We start from the raw sequence: 19003 nt of genomic DNA, 5'->3' as shown, positions 1-19003 counted from the left end.
CACGTTGTGTGGAGTTTGGTATGAGACTCCCTGTACAGTGCCACGTTTGTAGTGTTTGATGGCTGGCTGAAAGTGTTTTTTCTGTGTGTGTGTGTGTCTGTATTCATCTGAAAGAAACAGGTTAGTATTAGATTCCTTACCTTAGAATATCCCCAGGCGTCAGTCTGGATCCGGAAACTTTTGCGTAGCAGTACCCCTGCGCGTCGGTAGGCGTCGTCTGCAGGCGTCCCCTGCGGCTCCGCGTCTGTCGTCGGCGTCGTGTGCCGTGATGACGTCGCTGGAGTATATAGACGCCGCCTCCGCGCGCTGACGTCAGTTCTTCTTTTTTCCGCGCCAGTTAGCGCAGATCCGAAGAGCAGTACTCCGGTCTTTTGACCTACGTTTTTTGATTAACTTTCTAACTCTAAGGTGCCGATAGGATGCCCGGGTTTAAGAATTGTGACGGGTGTGACCGCACGATGTCGGTCACGGACCACCACCGACTCTGCCTCCGGTGCCTGGGCGCGGACCACGACGTGGAGTCCTGCGTTGACTTCCGGGCCTTGACGAGTAAGGCTAGACGGGAGCGGTCCCGCAAGCTACTCGAGCTCCGGGTGTCGGCCCCGCGCCAGGAGCGGTCCCGGTCCGGCCGGAGGTCGAGGGAGCGGTCGCGGAGCCACCACGAGCGCTCCGGAAGTAGTCACCATTCCTCTGGTAAGAGGCACAAGAAGTCGGGGCGTCGTCATCGTACCCCAGACTCCCGCGCGATGCGGCCGGGGGTTCGGGTGGCCCCACCCCCGCGGCTCCGCGTGGGTCGCCGACGCTGCCTGCTCCATACCCGACGGTCCCTGGGCAAGGCGCGTCGCGAGAGGAGATAGAGGAGTTCCTCATGGCCATGAGGGCGCTGTCTCCTCCGACGGGGCCTACAGCGCCTGCGGGCCCGGTGGTCCCGTCCGGGGGCCCGAGCGGTTCGGGTGTTCCTGCCCCGACGCCGTCGGGGGCTCCGGCCCAGACGCCGCCGGCGGCTCCGGCCCCGGCGCCGCTGGGCCCTTCAGGGTCGACGCCGGCTGGTCCACCTGCCTCTCCGGCGCCGATTCCATCGGGGCAACCCATGGTGCCGACTCCGACGCCGGCTCCGGCCAGCGTCGGGGCTCCGGCGCCGGCTCCGGGCGGCGCCACCCCCATTCCCTCTCCTACTCCGGACGCGGAGTCGGACCGGCGTCGTCCGACGCCGAGTCCGGCTCCGATGGGGCCCATTGACCCTGAGGAGCCGGTCTACATCATTGACTCCGAATATGGTGAGGATGCAGATTATGGAGAGGGTTGGGAGGGGTCTGAGGACCCTCTGTCACGCGAGTGTCAGTACGACGTGGACTGGACAGGTGACTTGGGTGATGCCAGTGGTCTGGACGATTCTCCTAACCCTGGTTTTGTCTCGCCTCCTACTGTGGCCTCGGAGGCTGGGGCTGCTTATTCAGTGGTGTTGATGAGGGCTGCCAAGGCCTTACACCTTGAGCTCCCCGTCGCGGTCGTGAGGCCTAACATCCTCACTGAGGTCTTCAAACCGCAGTCATGCCCACAGGAGCCTCTGCTGCCGTTCAACGAAGCCTTGACAGACGTTCTTTTGGGCACGTGGTCCAGGCCCGCTTCAGGTTCGCCTGTTGATAGGAACGTGGCCAGACGCCACCGTCCGTGTCAGGATGACCCCAAGTTCCTGTCCACCCACCCCACCCCTGAGAGTCTGGTGATCCAGGCCTCGACTTCCCAAACCGCATTCCTGTCGGCCCCGCCCGACCGGGAATCTAAGAGGTACGACCAGTATGGGAAGAAGGTCTTCTCGTCCCTGAGTCTGGGACTGCGGTCTTGCAACACCGCATGCCTCTTGGGCCGCTACACCCACTCTCTGTGGGATACGGTCGCGGAGTGTCTGCCACAATGCCCGCAGGAGGTACGGGCAAAGCTCGGTCAGGCTATGATTGAAGGCCGAGACGCAGCACGATATTCCATCAGGTGTGGTCTCGATACGACCGACTCGCTAGGCAGAGCGATGTCCACGACGGTGGCGATTCGTCGCCACGCCTGGCTGAGATCCGCCAACTTTTCGCCGGATGTCCAAAATACTTTGATGGACATGCCGTTCGATGGCAGTCGCCTGTTTGGCGACAAAGCGGACCACGCGCTGGAGCGCTTCAAGGACTCCAGGGTCACGGCCAAGTCCTTGGGTCTCTCGACCCAGCGCCAGCAAACGGGTTCGTTTCGCTCCTTTCGTGGCCACGGAAGGGGCGGTCCCACACGTGCTGCCAGCCACGCACCGCAGAACACTTCTCAACGCGGTGGCGGCCGTGGCTTCCGCCGTGGAGGCGGTCGGGGACAACTGCGAGGTCAGACCACACCTCCCCCCGCAGCATCAGCCTCCAAATCCTCCTAGTCCGAGCTTTCAGGCCCATGTGACGCCAGTGGGTGGCAGGGTTCGCCATCACCACTTCCGCTGGCGCACCATCACATCGGACAGGTGGGTGCTGCAGCTCGTCCGAAGGGGCTACTCCCTCCCCTTCGAGAGCACTCCTCCAGCCATGCCACCGCAGAACCACCGTGTGTCGGGGGACCACTTGACACTTCTGCAGGAGGAAGTTACGGCCCTCTTGGCCAAGGGGGCCATCGAGCGCGTTCCTGGGCCAGAAGTAGGGTGTGGTTGCTATTCCCACTACTTTCTGGTGCCCAAGAAGGACAAGGGGGGCCTACGTCCTATCTTGGATCTACGGAACGTCAACGGCTTCCTCCGGAAGGAGAAGTTCAAGATGTTGACTTTGGCTCAGGTCTTGGCTGCTCTGGACCCACAAGAGTGGATGGTGGCGTTGGACTTGCAGGACGCGTATTTTCACATCCCCGTCCTGCCGGCCCACCGACGTTACCTGCGGTTCACGGTAGGCGACGAGCACTTTCAGTTTATCGTGCTCCCATTCGGCCTTACCAGCGCCCCACGGGTGTTCACGAAAGTGATGGCGGTGGTCGCAGCTCATCTGCGCCGGTTAGGGGTTTCAGTCTTCCCCTACCTCGACGACTGGTTGTTGAAGTCGGGCTCGCCCCAGACAGTCGTCCACAACCTCCAGATGACGGCAGACCTCCTGCACGAGCTGGGGTTTTCCATCAATGTGCCGAAATCACACCTGTGTCCCTCTCAAAAGCTCCTTTTCATCGGAGCGGTTCTCGACTCGGCGCAGTTTCGGGTTTATCCTCCGGAACGGCGGGTCCGGGATATTCAGGCTCTGATTCCAATCTTTCAGCCGTTATCCCGGGTTTCGGTCAGGTTGACGCTGCGGCTGCTGGGGCTGATGGCTTCCTGCATCCTTCTGGTGCATCACGCCCGGTGGCGGATGCGGGCTCTGCAGTGGGACCTGAAGTTTCAGTGGGCCCAGCATCAAGGCAACCTATCCGACCATGTCCTGATCTCGGAGGGCACTGCGAGACAGTTGCAGTGGTGGCTTACGGACCGCGATTGGGTCAGAGGCAGATCCCTCTCCCTTCCCCAACCAGAGCACGTAGTTGTGACAGACGCGTCCCTCCAGGGCTGGGGAGGCCACTTGGGAGAGGCGGAGATCAGAGTCATCTGGTCTCTGGCGGAGTCCCGGCTCCATATCAACATGTTGGAGCTGCGGGCGATTCGCCTAGCACTGAAGGCATTCCTCCCCTTTGTCAACGGGAGTGTAGTGCAGGTGTTCACGGACAACACCACCGCCATGTGGTACTGCAACAAGCAGGGCGGAGTGGGGTAGTGGACCCTTTGCCAGGAGGCTCTGCGTCTCTGGCAATGGCTGGAACGTCAGAGCGTGACTCTGACGGTTCAACACCTGGTTCTCTGAACGCCAGGGCGGACGAACTCAGCCGTCGGTGCTCGGTGGATCACGAATGGCGTCTGAACTCGGACGTGGCGAAAGGCCTCTTTCTGCAATGGGGAGAGCCTTGGTTAGATCTATTCGCCACAGAAGAGAACGCGCAATGTCATCAGTTCTGCGCATTGGAGTTTCCAAGACGGCACTCGCTCGGCGACGCCTTTCGGCGCGAGTGGAGTTGTGGTCTATTGTACGCCTTTCCGCCTATACCACTTCTGCCCAGAGTGCTGAAGAAGATCAGGCGCGACCGGGCCCAAGTTATCCTTGTGGCTCCGGACTGGGCTCGAAGGTACTGGTATCCCGAGCTACTCAGCATGTCAGTGGGTCCCTCGATCCGCCTGCCCCTTCAGGAGGACCTTCTGTCGCAGCAGCAGGGGACGGTCCTCCACCCGAACCTGTCCAGTCTCCACCTCCATGCGTGGAGATTGAGCGGCGACAGTTGAGGCCATTTGACTTGCCTCCTGAGGTTTGTGATGTGATTCTGGCAGCCAGGCGTCCCTCCACGAAGTCGGTATACGCCTGCCGGTGGAACAGATTTGTGGCATGGTGCACAGCAAAGGCTGTGGACCCTCTCTCTGCCCCTCTTTCCGAGGTTCTCCTCTTTCTTCTCTCTCTTGCCCAGCAGGGCTCTGCTCTGGGCACTATCAAGGGCTACCTTTCTGCCCTTTCGGCCTTTCTAAGGCTGCCTGATCAACCTTCTTTGTTCAGGTCCCCTATTGTAACAAGATTCTTGAAGGGCATCACGCACATGTATCCACCTGTTCCGTTCGTGATGCCTCAGTGGGACTTGAACCTGGTTCTGACCTTCTTGATGTGCGCTCCCTTTGAGCCACTTCATTCCTGTCCTCTCCGTCTCCTGACTTTAAAGACCGCCTTCCTGGTTGCCATCACCTCTGCCAGGAGAGTGAGTGAGCTCCAGGCTCTTTCTGTCAAACCTCCTTTCATGTCAATTCATCCAGACAAGGTGGTTCTGAGAACTAGACCTTCTTTCCTGCCCAAAGTAGTCTCTGCTTTTCACATCGGGCAGTCCATCACCTTACCCTCCTTCTTCCTGCCTCCGCATCCTTCAAAGGATGAAGAGCGGCTCCATCGTCTGGACCCAAAACGTGCGCTTTCATTTTATATGGATCGCACACGCCAGTTCCGGGTGGATGACCAACTGTTTGTTGGCTACGTGGGTGCGAAGAAAGGACGGGCGGTACATAAACGGACCATCTCTCGGTGGGTCGTTCTGTGCATCAAAGCGTGCTACTCTTTGGCTCGGAAGGAGCCTCCTGTTGGGCTGAGGGCCCATTCCACTCGGGCCACGGCGGCTACTACTGCCCTGGGCCGGGGAGTCCCTTTGCAGGACATTTGCCAGGCGGCTACGTGGGCCTCGCTGCACACCTTTGCGAGGCACTACTGCCTGGACAGTCAAGTCCGGAGGGATGGCTTCTTTGGCCGTTCGGTCCTCCAGGACTTTCTGGTGTAGGATTGTATTGGTTCGCAGACCCACCACCGGGGTTGGTATTGCTGGGGTATCTATTCTAAGGTAAGGAATCTAATACTAACCTGTTTCTTTCAGATGAACAAGTTACTTACCTTCGGTAACGATATATCTGTAAGAAACAGTAGTTAGTATTAGATTCCTTACCGCCCCGCCCATCCTCCCCGTTCTGCGAACTGATACCTAGGGTTAAGGACATCCCTTTCAGGGCCCTAGTTTCAAATGGCACCAGTGTTGGTTCTCACATGGCTCTGCGTGTTCTGGCGCGGAAAAGCTGTGTACAAAGAACTGACGTCAGCGCGCGGAGGCGGCGTCTATATACTCCAGCGACGTCATCACGACGCCGACGACGGACGTGGAGCCGCAGGGGACGCCTGCAGACGACGCCTACCGACGCGCAGGGGTACTGCTACGCAAAAGTTTCCGGATCCAGACTGACGCCTGGGGATATTCTAAGGTAAGGAATCTAATACTAACTACTGTTTCTTACAGATATATCGTTACAGAAGGTAAGTAACTTGTTCATCTATCCTACTGGTGATAGGTAGTTATAGTTAGGACCAATTTTTCCCATAGACCGTGTTTTTTGTTTTGCTAATAATTTTGCAGAATCTTCATGAAATGTTCAAAACTAGTGTACGGCTTACTTGTGCTGCAGTCTGGAAAGTTTTGCGGTGATTCGTGAAGCTGGGGCAGAGAAAAAGGGCAGTCCCCAAACCCCTCGTAATGGCAATGTCCATTGTTGTTTTTGAACACTGCAGCCTGAACTGCTGAACGGATTTACACCAGATTTTGCAGAAAGGTAGATCTTGATGTAGAAACAGTATTTCTGATGGATACATCTGCCAGTGGATTCCACACCTTGTGAATATCCCCTGCGCCAGCAACATTCGGAAACTTTTGTAACTCTCTACGCCGACGAGGACGTAGACTAAGTCACAAAGGCACGACTCCGCTCGCGACCTCCCTGGATCCATAAGAGAGCCTCGTCGGCGTGATGACGTCAGTTCCCTTTTTTCCGCGCCGTTGCCAATGGTTTCTGGGACTCTCCGTAGCTTGTTACTTTGTTTTTTCCAGTTGTATCCTGTTCTCTTTTTCTTTCTTCTCAAGGATGTCTTTCGAGAAAATCAGGTTTTAAGTCTTGCAGGGAGTGCGGTGGACATATGTCCATAATGGATCCACACGACGATTGTGTATGGTGTTTGTCATCTGACCATGATGTCGAGGATTGTTCTTCCTGTAGGAAGACTAACCCGAAGGCTTTGAAAGAAAGGGAAGCCAAGCTGTTAAATGTGATAGTTCGAAAAGATAGTTCGAAAAGAGAAGAGAGGTCGGAGGAAATCGAAGGCCAGGTCGAGGTTGGGATCGGAGTCAAAGTCGACATCAGGTCATGTTTTAAAGTCCAAGACACATAAGAAGAAGAAGAGGCATGGCTCTCGGCGCGGTTCTGAGGAAGATCAGTCGACCTCGAAGGATCATCGACATCGGAAGGACTATATATCTCCCTCTCCATCCACGGTGAGAGTTGTTGCTCCAGTGGATTCACCGGCGCCGTCACCGGAGCAGTCACCGGCGCCGAATCCTTCGCCTACTTCGGTACATTCTTTGGTTCCTGTGGAAGAGGTGCCTGTACCTGAAAGGCCATCGACTCCGGTGGATACACCGTATGCGCCGACTGGCCCGAATCCGGTGGCTCCTATGCCTATGCCAGGCAAGTACCTTCCATTTCCTGGTCAAGATCCGTCGCATTACCTTAATGTGATTTACGGAGTCTTTGCGAGGGCAATGTACCCCTCTGGTGCACCTTCGGGTCCTATGGCATTCAATTTGGGAGTACAACAAGCGTATGCTTCAGCTCCCTTCATGGCATTTATGCCTGCGGCCCCTTTGTGGCATTTTCGGCATCGAGAACCTCGACGCCGATTCCTCCATCTCCGGCGCCATCAGCGTGGCCTCGTTCGACTTCGAAGGAGCCGCTGGATCAGAGTCCGACGCCGGTTCCGAATCCGTCGGATCCGTGTATGACTCCGTTGGCCCCGAAGGTGAGGTCCAGACGTGAGGCACAGAGGTTGCTGGAGGAGCTGCATTATAGAGAAAATGAGATGGAGAAAGGAGAGCTTCATAAGTCTGAGGACCTTTTTGAAGATTTAAGGGAGGCAAGTGGTTTGGATTTATCTCCAGAATGGCAACTTTCACCTCCTGATGTTCCTTCCAAGGATGTGGTTCCTTACCATGTTGTGATTCGTAAGGCTGCTGATCTTTTGAACTTGCAACTCCCTACTACAGAACTTAAGTACAATATTCAGACGGAGGTGCTTCATTCTCCTTCTACAGTCATTGAGCCCTTGCTTCCTTTTAATGAAGCTATTACAGAGCCGATTTTGGATGTTTGGCAAAAAACCTTTTCTGCTCCTGCAGTTTCGAGGCCAGTTGCCAGACGTTATAGGACGGCTCCAGGTGATCCAGAGTTTTTATCTTCTCATCCTGTGCCTGAGAGTTTGGTTATTCAGGCTGCATGTTCAAAGATATCGTCCGGAGCTTTTCCGCAGACTCCTGGTGATAGAGAGTCTAAGAGAATGGATCAGGCTGCTAAAAAGGTATTTTCATCAGCTTCTATGGCTCTCAAATCCAACAATGCCACTTGCCTTTTGGGCAGATGATATGTCCATGCTTTAATGGATTCAACTGGCCCGAAGTTGTCAGAGGAGGACAGAAAGAACTTTGATGAGGTTGTGTCTGACACTCGGGCAGCTGCAAAGCAAGTCCCACCCCCCCAGCGCCTTGAGACCCTAACGGGTATGTAGCGCGCTTTAGAAATGCAGTGATTGATTGTGTTGAGCATTCCCTCTTCCTCAAAGGATTCTCGACATTCAGGAAATGATTCCCTTATTTTACGATGGAGTGGTCGTTCCAGTCCTGAAGGTCCTTCGCCTGCTCCGTCTGTTTGCTTCCTGCATTCTGTTGGTCAACCATGCACGCTGGCACATGAGGGCGCTCCAGTGGTGCCTCCGCAGGCAGTGGTATCAGCACAAGGGAGATCTCCGGGAGTCTGTGAGGATCTCCAGAGAAGCTGCAGCGGATCTATCCTGGTGGACAGTGGAACGCAATCTGTCTCAGGGAAAGCCCTTCCACTTACCTCCATCGGTGGCCACGGTGATAACGGATGCATCCACTCTAGGGTGGTGTGCTCATCTGGGAGACCTGGAGATCAACGGTCTTTGGTCTCCAGAGGAAAGGTTGCTTCATAGCAACCTTCTAGAGTTGCGGGCAATACGTTTAACGCTCAAAGCCTTCTTCCCTTCACGGTCAATCAGTTCAAGTATTAACGGACAACACTACCGCGATGTGGTATGTCGACAAACAGGGAGGAGTGGAGTCGCATTGTCTCTGCAGAGAGGCTCTGCGTCTCTGGTCCTGGCTCAGGACCATCAGATTTGTCTGACGGTAAATCAGCTGGCAGGTGTTCTGAACCTACGTGCAGACATTTTCAGTCTGTAGTTCTCTGCCGACCAGGAGTGGAGGCTTCATCCGGAGGTGGTTCATCATGTCTTCCGGACGTGGGGAATTCCTCGGGTGGACCGGTTTGCCACTCACGAGAATGCTTTCTGCCCGTCATTCTACAGTCTCCAGTATCTGATGCAGGGTGCTTTGGGGGACACGTTTCAGTTGAGTTGGAGCTCGCAACTCCTTTACGCGTTTCCTCCCATACCTTTGATTCCTCGGGTTCTGAGGCAGATTCACCAAGACTGGGCCCAAGTCATATTGATCGCCCTGGATTGGCCAAGAAGGGTGTGGTACACAGATCTTCTCCACCTCTCCTCGTGCCCGCCGCTTCGTCTCCCTCTCAGGGCAGACCTCCTCTCGCAGTCGCAGGGCAGGTTCTCCACCCCCACCTTCAGAGCTTTCACCTTCATGCCTGGAGATTGAACGGGGCAACCTGAATTCTTTTTCTCTTCCGCCTGACTTGGTTTGATGTTATTTTATCGGCTAGGCGGCATTCCACCAAGTCAATTTATTCTTACAGGTGGTCAAAATTTGTTTCATGATGTGGGGAGAAGTCTATTGACCCCTTAAGGGCCAGTCTATCCAACATACTTAAGTTTGCTCTTTCTCTAGCCCAGCAGGGTTTTGCTGTGGCTACTGTAAAAGGTTATTTATCGGCCTTGTCGGCATTCCTTTGTTTGCCGGACCAACCCTCTTCATTTAAGTCACCTATTATTTTACGTTTCATTAAGGGTCTTACCAACAAATATCCGCCCACTCCTTTTGTGCCTCAATGGGACTTAAATCTTGTCTTAACCTACTTGATGGGTTCTCCCTTTGAACCCTTGCACAAGTGTCCCTTGAGACTACTGTCTTTCAAGACTATTTTTCTGGTTTCAATTACCTCTGCAAGGAGGGTAAGTGAGCTTCAAGCTCTGAGTTCGAAAACCCCATTCTTGACCATTCATGCTGGAAGAATGATTCTCAGAACCAGGGCTGCTTTTCTGCCTAAGGTGGGAACTCCTTTCCATCTGGGGCAGTCCATTACCCTTCCTTCTTTCTATCCTCACCCTTCCAAGGAGGAGGAGCGGCTTCACCGCCTGGACCCTAAGAGGGCGGTACGCTTTTCTCTCGATAGGACCAAAGATTATCGTGTGGGCGACCAGCTCTTTGTTGGATTTGCTGACTGCAGGAAAGGAAGAGCGGTGCACAAGCGCACACTTTCCAGATGGATTATCTTGTGCATCACGATCTGCTACATCCTGGCTGGTAAGGAACCTCCAGAGGGTATAAGAGCTCACTCTACTAGAGCAAAGTCTTCTACTTCTGCTTTGTCTAGGGGTGTACCTGTTGAGGACATTTGTAGAGCGTCAACTTTGGCCTCCCTCCACACTTTTGCAAAGCATTACTGCTTAGATACAGAACTGAGGAGGGACGGTCACTTTGCGCGTTTTGTCCTTCAGGATTTCTTGGTAATGGGGAGTGGACACCCTCCTCCGGGAGTGGGGACTGCTGTGGGATTCTATTCACAAGGTGAGGAATCCACTGGCAAATGTATCCATCAGAAGAACAAGTTACTTACCTTCGGTAATGCTTTTTCTGGTGGATACAGTATCTGCCTGTGGATTCCTCACTGACCCACCCGCCTCCCCTTTTGTCCACTCTTCTATACCTGTAATCTTGTTATGGAGACAGAATGGAAGGCGCACTCAAAGGAATTACGCAGGTACTTGTAATCTTGAATTTTCTTTTCTTTAGGTAATTATACCAAAAAGGACATACACAGCCAACGCGTTTCGTTACGTGCTGTAACTTCGTCAAGGCTAGATCAGTGATGTTGATTTGAAATAGTAAGTGACCAGTGAAGTACAAAGGGTAGACGTAGTATGAAGCAGGTACCGTAGCTGGTAATAGAAAATCTAAGTCATATACTAGGTGAGGCTGCTACAAAGTGCCTGGTTCCAAAAGAAATAAAGCGTGGACTGCCACCGTTGGTGAAAATCAATACTGATAGGTACAGGAATCTTGTATCTATGATATAGCTAATGAAGGTGTCTATCCTGGATGTCGCTCAGCAACGCATATGATACTCCTAAATAGTTGATACGATGTGTACTCTTGGACCGCGTCGCAAATCAAGACAACGGCCCACTGGACAAAATAGTCTCCCCAAAATGAAGAATGACGAGCTCCCGGCACAGTAACACGGGTTCGAAACAGGATACCTGTAATCTTGTTATGTTATGGTTGTTTCTTCCAAAGGGAGGTTTAATTGTTCATGCTTTTTGCATTGCTTTTACACTGTGTTGGTTTGAATACTGTGTACTGTGTATACTGTACCTATTTGTCGGTCCGCCCGTGTGCCTCGGGGGCACGGAAAAAAGGGCGGAAACAACATCATCACGCCGACGAGGCTCTTATGGATCCAGTGACGTCAGCGAGGTCGCGAGCGGAGTCGTGCCTTTGTGACGTCGTCTACGTCCTCGTCGGTGTGGAGGGCTACAAAAGTTTCCGAATGTTGCTGGCGCAGGGGATATTCACAAGGTGAGGAATCCACAGGCAGATACTGAATTCACCAGAAAAAGCGTAACCGAAGGTAAGTAACTTGTTCTGTTCGAGGCATGTGGGCTGCTGAATTCATATCTTGTGCATAGATCGCTGCCTAGTGTTGGGTCCGGATGATTGCATATTGTTGTCCTGGAAGAGTCTTCGAAGTATCACGAGATAGGTGGCTCCTCCCTCGGACTACAGTGCGCATGGGCATCCTCTCCATCCTCAGATTGTTTTTTTCCGCCATTGGGTTCGGATGTACTTTTCTTTACTCAAGTTCGGAAACTTTCTACAGGCCAAAAGGCCTTCGGGGTCGTCGGTATTGTCTTTCGATCGGTGCAGAGTTCTTGTTCCAGTTCTTTCGAGCAGGACGTCGAGGAGAGCCGCGTGGCCTTTTCGACACCAGAGGCCCGATCGTCGATGGAACGGAGCCCGTTCAAGCGATGCCCCCTTTGTAACTCTAAGTACCCGCACATCGATGTACACCCGGTGTGCAACAAGTGCTCATCACCAGACCACAATGAGGACAACTGTCTAGCTTGTGCTCGATTCCGGTCCAAGAAGACGCTTAGGCTCCGACGTGCGGCGAGGCAGACTGTTGAAGCAGGCGCCCGACCCGGTGAATATCTTCGGTGAAGAAAACGATGAGGTCGTCGAGGCTCCGGATCCAGGACAGCAATCGGATCCCGGTTCGGAGCATGACTCCACCTATTATGAAGACGTCGATGATGAAGGTGATAATGAAAACGACGTCGAGGTAAGGGACGACGTATCCCCCATCGGAGCAGTCGATGACGACTAAAGCGATGAACCAGGCCCAACTGTGGTGCGGAGCCCACAACAGACACTAAAAGGCTTCCAAGGGCTCAGGTCGAGGCATCGCCAGAAGGCCTTAGCCAAGATCAAGAGGAACGTTCGATAGCCCCGCCTCTCAGCCCGGCTAAGAACATAACACACGAGCCATCGGTCGCACTGCTAAAAGCGAAACCGAATGTCATCGAGTCAAAATCGAAACTGAAACTGCTGAAGACAGTCTTCGGATCGAAGAGTTCGAACATGTCGGATTCTACAAAGAAAACAAGTGTCGACGACCCTACAAGGTCAAAAATGAAGGCCGTCGAGCCGAAGATCGGTGCGCTAAAATCCATCTCCAGACAAGCCATGCGAATGGCAGAGCGCACCTGGAGATCAGCTCCCTCTGCACTGCATCTAAAAACACTGAAGAAAAAGAGAAACGCCTACTTCAGGAAAATTAAAAGCTCAAAAACAGATTTCTTCAGCCACCAGCTCGACCAAGCAAGGAACAGGCCGAGAATACTGTTTGACCTAGTCAGAACTCAATGCAAGGAACAACCCCAGCCACACAGCAATATGCACGAGGCTCCCTCCTGTGAAGACTTCTCCGCTTTCTTTATCCAAAAAACTGACAACATTACATAACATGCATCGGAGGCGTTCCCCGCTTTCTACCATGCATCATTAAGTCGGCACTAGATATGAACTTAATATCTACGGACAAAATGGAAAATATCTAAAATAAACATTTCAAATGTGCAACCGAAACTCCTGAATCATTGTTTTGAACTTTATCGTTGTGCCTCCATTGGGGATGTAGCTGCATAACCATGCCTACACTACAATACAGTGATTAGACGTGCTTCGACGGAAACACGACCCAAGAGTGCACACGCAATTACTTACACTTCTTGCTACTGTTACAAACAACTTAAGCTGTGCCCCGCCTAATCCCACATCTTCATTGAAACATTTCCGCCACACGGTGGGAGCACGCATTACAACATGCAATTTGACGAAATAAGCAAAAGTACCCAAGCCAGAGCTCAAACTCTGGCATATGATGATGAAGAACGCAACCGGATTTATTCGCTGATCGAGGAAGACGTTAACCCTACCTCTACCACCCGCAACAAAGAACAATGCATTAAGCAACTTCTTTATTTGTCTAAAAGACACATCAACCAGAAGCTCCATGCGAGCACTCTGCTCAAATATCATCGAGCTCTCAGGATCCCACGCGGCCTAAGGATTTCTTTAAGACCATCTTTATGCAAGAATTCTAAACCATTCAAAGACAAATGGGACGCCATCCTTAACAAATGCAGCCTCGACCTGATTCTTTTAATTGTAGAAGAACTGTCTGGAATACTTAAAGAACTAGAACAGGATATCAAAGAGGTTGATGACGAACTAAAAAACATGCTTTCCTCCGAAGAATTAAGTCAGACCCTAGAGGACACAAAAAACATACTTGAAAAGCATCGCAAGGAAATTAACGAACGTAAACTAAGGAAATTTAGAAGAGATACACTCGATTACAAACTTGACGAGGTATACTCGTGGGCAGACGTCTATGCTCAACGTCGACGCAACAGACCACCAAACGCCCAAACTGACACCTCATCTTCAGACAGTGATCTCTCAGCTCGACCTTCACATAAGCTAACTACCACCCCATCGGATCAAGGTCAAACCGCCACATCCTCTGCGGTTCCTTTTTTAGAATTAGGTCCAACCCAAACCGAAGACTCAGGAGGAGCAAGAACAAAAGAAAGAGATACAATTCCTCCCAACACGAGAAGCACAGTGACCAAGAAAGACACCAAAGGCAAAAAGAACGTCTCGTAATTAACATTTCCAGTATTACCATACCCAAACATCAAATTGATCTTCTTGAGAAGGGCACATCCTTTGTTCCAGTAACTACCACCAACTTATTGGAACTAGAAGTGAGCACATTTAAGTTCACCAGAAAACTGCGACTACGCAACTTCTTTGAAAACATCATGCCACCGACCAACACATCCCGAACTGACGAATTACGTGGACTACGACCTACCAGCACATTTCAAGCACCGTGTAGTCATAAAAGTATAGATTTGTTTGAAAACCTTGTTCGTAATGATCTGTTGAAAATGAATTTCAAGAAGAAGTTTAAATATCAAAATTTGACCATTAAAGACCGAGACACTTTACAATCTCTAGCCAACAACACTTCGATTAAGTGCACCAAGGCAGACAAGGGCGGCGCCCTGGTTATCATGGACTCTGCAATGTATAACCAACGACTTCAAGAGCACATCTTAGATGCCACTATTTACATGCGACTTGACACCAATCCCACAAGGGAATTCTATAACATTCTTCAAGAAATTGTGATCAGAGCACAACGCAACGGTATCATTGAAGAACGAACAAAAAACTTCCTCTTAACCGAATTCCCTAGAAGCCCGTCCATTCAAATGAGTCCCAAGATTCATAAAGACCTACAAAACCCGCCATTCAGGCCCATTGTATCAACTAGAGGATCATTGCACGAACCCACAGGCAAATTTATAGATAAATACCTTCAGCCACTCGTTACCAAATCTATTAGCTACATCAAGGACACGACAGACTTTTTGCTCAAACTGTCAAAAATCCGAGTACAAGACCAACAGTCATATGTTTTATGCACGACTGATGTCAGTTCACTCTATACTTCCATACCCCACCAAGGAGGCATTGAAGCAATAGAAGCGGCCCTTCTCAACAGCGATATTGACCCCGAGATGCAAACATTCATTTTGGAACTCATGGGTTTCACCCTATATCACAGCTACTTTCAAAATGATAATCAATGGTACTTGCAGTTATCCGGAATGGCGATGGGAAACTGCGCAGCTCCCACATATGCCAATATCTTCATGGAACATTTTGAAAAACGTCACATTTATGCCAATGTCACCTTCCAAGACAACACCATTATGTACGCTCGGTACATTGATGACCTTTTTTTCATTTGGAGCAACACCGAACAATCTCTCAACGAGGCATTACTTAATTTAAACTCTAAAGATGAACGTATACAACTATCTTGGCAAATTAGCAATCACACCATCCCATTCCTTGACGTGAATGTCACATTAACACCGGAAGGCTTCAGCACTGATCTTTACAGGAAACCAACCGATCGCAACAACACCCTCCATTTTTCCAGCTTCCACCAGGGAGCTCTCAAAAAACACATGCCATATTCACAAATGCTACGCGTTAAACGCATAGTGTCCGATGAACTAACCGCTTCTGAGCGCATAAAAGAAACCCAAGAACGTTTTCTAAGTCGAGGATATCCGGAATCTATCCTCACCGAGGCACAAACTAGAGTGGCGAACATCACAAGAGAACAAACGTTATCTAAACAACCTAAAACAGACAATCAAAGGACTGTACTTGTCTCGAAATTTTCCACAGCAAGCACGATGTACAAGAAAATAATTCTCAAGCACTGGCCTATTTTACAAGTGTATCCAGACCTTCGGGACATCTTCCAACAACCTCCTTTATTTGCATATTCTAGGAGTAAAAACATACAAGAAATACTAAATAAACCGACTCCCAAACTCACTGTAAACAAAGGCACATTACCGTGCTTGAATTGCAGTCATTGTAATTCCATCATAAAAGGAAACACCATCAGACATCCCATGCAAGGCAATCCTATAAAACTTCAAGTCAACGCCACATGTGACACCTCGAACCTTATCTATGCCCTCAAATGCCCTTGTGGCAAACTATATATAGGCAAGACTGAACGCAAAATCAAAATACGCCTAAATGAACACAAATCGAACATTCGATTGAAACATGAGAAATCTAATGTTGCCATGCATTTTGCAGAAGCCAGACATTCTATCGCTCAATTGCGATTCATCGTTTTGGAAACAGCCTCGAAGAAAGAAGGGACAGACACACGTAAATTCCTACTCCAGAGAGAATTGTACTGGATATATCGTTTGCACACCCTTAAGCCTCACGGTCTTAACGACCGGATTGAATTTAGTTGTCATCTGTAATTTACTATGTTTATACCTTACTTGCATTGTTAGTACCGTTTTTCATACATATGTTATTGCATTGTTCGCGCTTGCGTTTCACCTTTGTCCAAGCTCTGACACCTTTCCAAGATGGCCCCCACACTGTATTCAAATCACAACCTTAGTCCTTCTTTTACTCCCGTCACCCTGCATCCCTTTAAAGCTTCCTGCGTCCTCATTCCAACTAGACATTTCGCCCGAACCCACACCGGAAGCGCTAGAGGTTTTCGAACCCACCCACGAAGTAAGTACCGTCGACACCGGTAACCCAGCACAACCCCACCCTTCACCACCTACCGGACCGGTCACGCGCTGACGCTAGACGTTTCACCTCCCCCACCTTCTCCCACTCGTTTTAACAGTTCACCCTATTGATCGGCACCATTAAGCATTTTAGACCATAAGCTGCCATATACTTTTGAGCTCACAGCGCTCTTTCGTCTTCCTTACAGCGCTCCTTGACAAAGGGCTATCCGCCCGAAATGCATCTGAGGCGTTCCCCGCTTTCTACCATGCATCATTAAGTCGGCACTAGATATGAACTTAATATCTACGGACAAAATGGAAAATATCTAAAATAAACATTTCAAATGTGCAACCGAAACTCCTGAATCATTGTTTTGAACTTTATCGTTGTGCCTCCATTGGGGATGTAGCTGCATAACCATGCCTACACTACAATACAGTGATTAGACGTGCTTCGACGGAAACACGACCCAAGAGTGCACACGCAATTACTTACACTTCTTGCTACTGTTACAAACAACTTAAGCTGTGCCCCGCCTAATCCCACATCAACATTAAAAGCGATCTCATCATTGACGCAAGCCTCTACTCCAAGACTCATTGCATAGCACCCACTGAACGAAAAAACAATGCCACATGGTCATCCTTTGTCACCTACTCAGAAGAAGAAATAGGGAAACTGCTCAGCACCGTTAAACCATCCAATCACCTCACGGACCCCCTCCCTGCTAACGCTGTAAAGGACTTTATCCCATTGCTCCTCCCTCTCTGGACTAAAATTATCAACTGCTCACTTCAACAAGGAACCATCCCTGACTCCCTCAAAGTAGGACAAGTCGCGCCTTTACTAAAGAAACCTACAGCCGACCCCTCTGATTTAAACAACTACCGTCCCATTACCAATATCCCCACTCTCGCCAAATTGTTGGAAAAATGCGCACAACTACAACTGACTAAACACATTGACCAGTTTGGCCTCCTCAATCCTCATCAATCAGGCTTCCGAGCGGGGCACAGCACTGAAACGGCTATGACTCAAATAATTGACGACGCCCTTCAAATGCTAGATCAAAACGATACCTGTCTCCTCATCCTTCTTGATCTCTCTTCAGCATTCAACACAATTAAGCATGAAAATTTACTCAAACTATTAAACACGAGAATGGGTCTATCTGGGACAGTCCTCAAATGGTTCACTTCCTTTCTACACAACAGGTCGCAGAAATTCAAGAGTAACAACCCGATGTCCTCGCCTATACCTGTTTCGTTAGGCGTCCCACAAGGTTCCTCCCTATCCCCAACTTTGTTCAACCTAGTTATGGAACCCCTCACCACCTTGTTACAAGCGTCCAATATACACTTTCACATGTACGCTGATGATACCCAACTATATCTCAAATTATAATCCCCCAAAGACATTTTGCTCCTGAACTCAACGATCAGAAGCACCCAATCCTGGCTTGCCGATAATCATCTCAAACTCAATGCTCTGAAAACAGAGTTCCTTCTTATCTCACCTCCCGCCAAGATCTCTACCACACAACTCTGGCTTAAACACCTAACTGCACTCAATGTCCAACCAACCATCGTAGACTCAGCAAAATCCTTAGGCATTACACTTGACACCAATCTCAACATGCAGCAACATATCAGCAAGGCAACTAAGGGAGCGAACTACCAAATCAATACCCTGAGGAAACTTAAACCCTTCCTCCCTGCCAATGACTTCCAAACTGCAGTACAAGCACTAATCATCCCTCGAATTGAATATGGCAGCATTGCCCTCTGCGGACTCCCCCTAACTACTACTGCTCCCCTAAGAGCTTCTCTAAACGCTGCAGCGAGACTCATCACTGGTTCAAAAAAACACTCACATATCTCCCCTGACTTTAAACACCTGAACTGGCTGCCTTTCGAAGCCAGAATACATCTGAAAATCGCCTGCATGACGCACAAAGCTGTCCACATGAGCTCACCAAGCTATCTCTCTCAGAAGCTGACAATCTCTGACGGCTCTAGAAATACCAGAGGCACAAACAATCTTCTGCTGAAGCCTCGAAGATTCCGTAAGGAAAAAACTTATAAACGCTCCTTCTCAGGAATGGCGCCCAGGATCTGGAACTCACTCCCCCCTGAAACGAGGCTTATCTCCTCCACTACACTGTTTAAGAAAGAAGTAAAAGCTATCTTCATGGCTAAATACACTTGAAGTGCTATTCTGAACTCTGTTAAGACTTCGCACTGATCTGTACTCCGTGTTCGACCCCGTGGCCTATTTGTTTTATATGTATTAATGATTTATTTGATTTTCTAGCCTACCACGTGTTTGTACTACTAGCATTTTTACCTACCTGTTTGACTATGTTCCCTCATGCTCCCCCTTTCTATGTGAAGCGCTCTGATATCTGCAAAGATCTTGTTCGCGCTATACAAAACTTTCAAAATAAAATAAAAGTCAAGGAAGTCGAACCGACGACGTCGACGGACAGCGACAC

General features: G+C 50.4%; 1 protein-coding gene across 1 annotated transcript in view; it reads left to right on the top strand.

The window, feature by feature from the left end:
- Nucleotides 1–19003, top strand: part of KDM3B (lysine demethylase 3B) — a 1181011-nt gene that overhangs the window by 223310 nt on the left and 938698 nt on the right. The window lies entirely within an intron of this gene.

The sequence above is a fragment of the Lissotriton helveticus genome, chromosome 7, assembly GCF_964261635.1.
Source record: "Lissotriton helveticus chromosome 7, aLisHel1.1, whole genome shotgun sequence".
In the NCBI taxonomy this organism is placed as follows: Eukaryota; Metazoa; Chordata; class Amphibia; order Caudata; family Salamandridae; genus Lissotriton; species Lissotriton helveticus.
The sequence above is the reverse complement of the archived record's forward strand: the minus strand, read 5'-3'. Positions and strand labels throughout refer to the sequence as shown.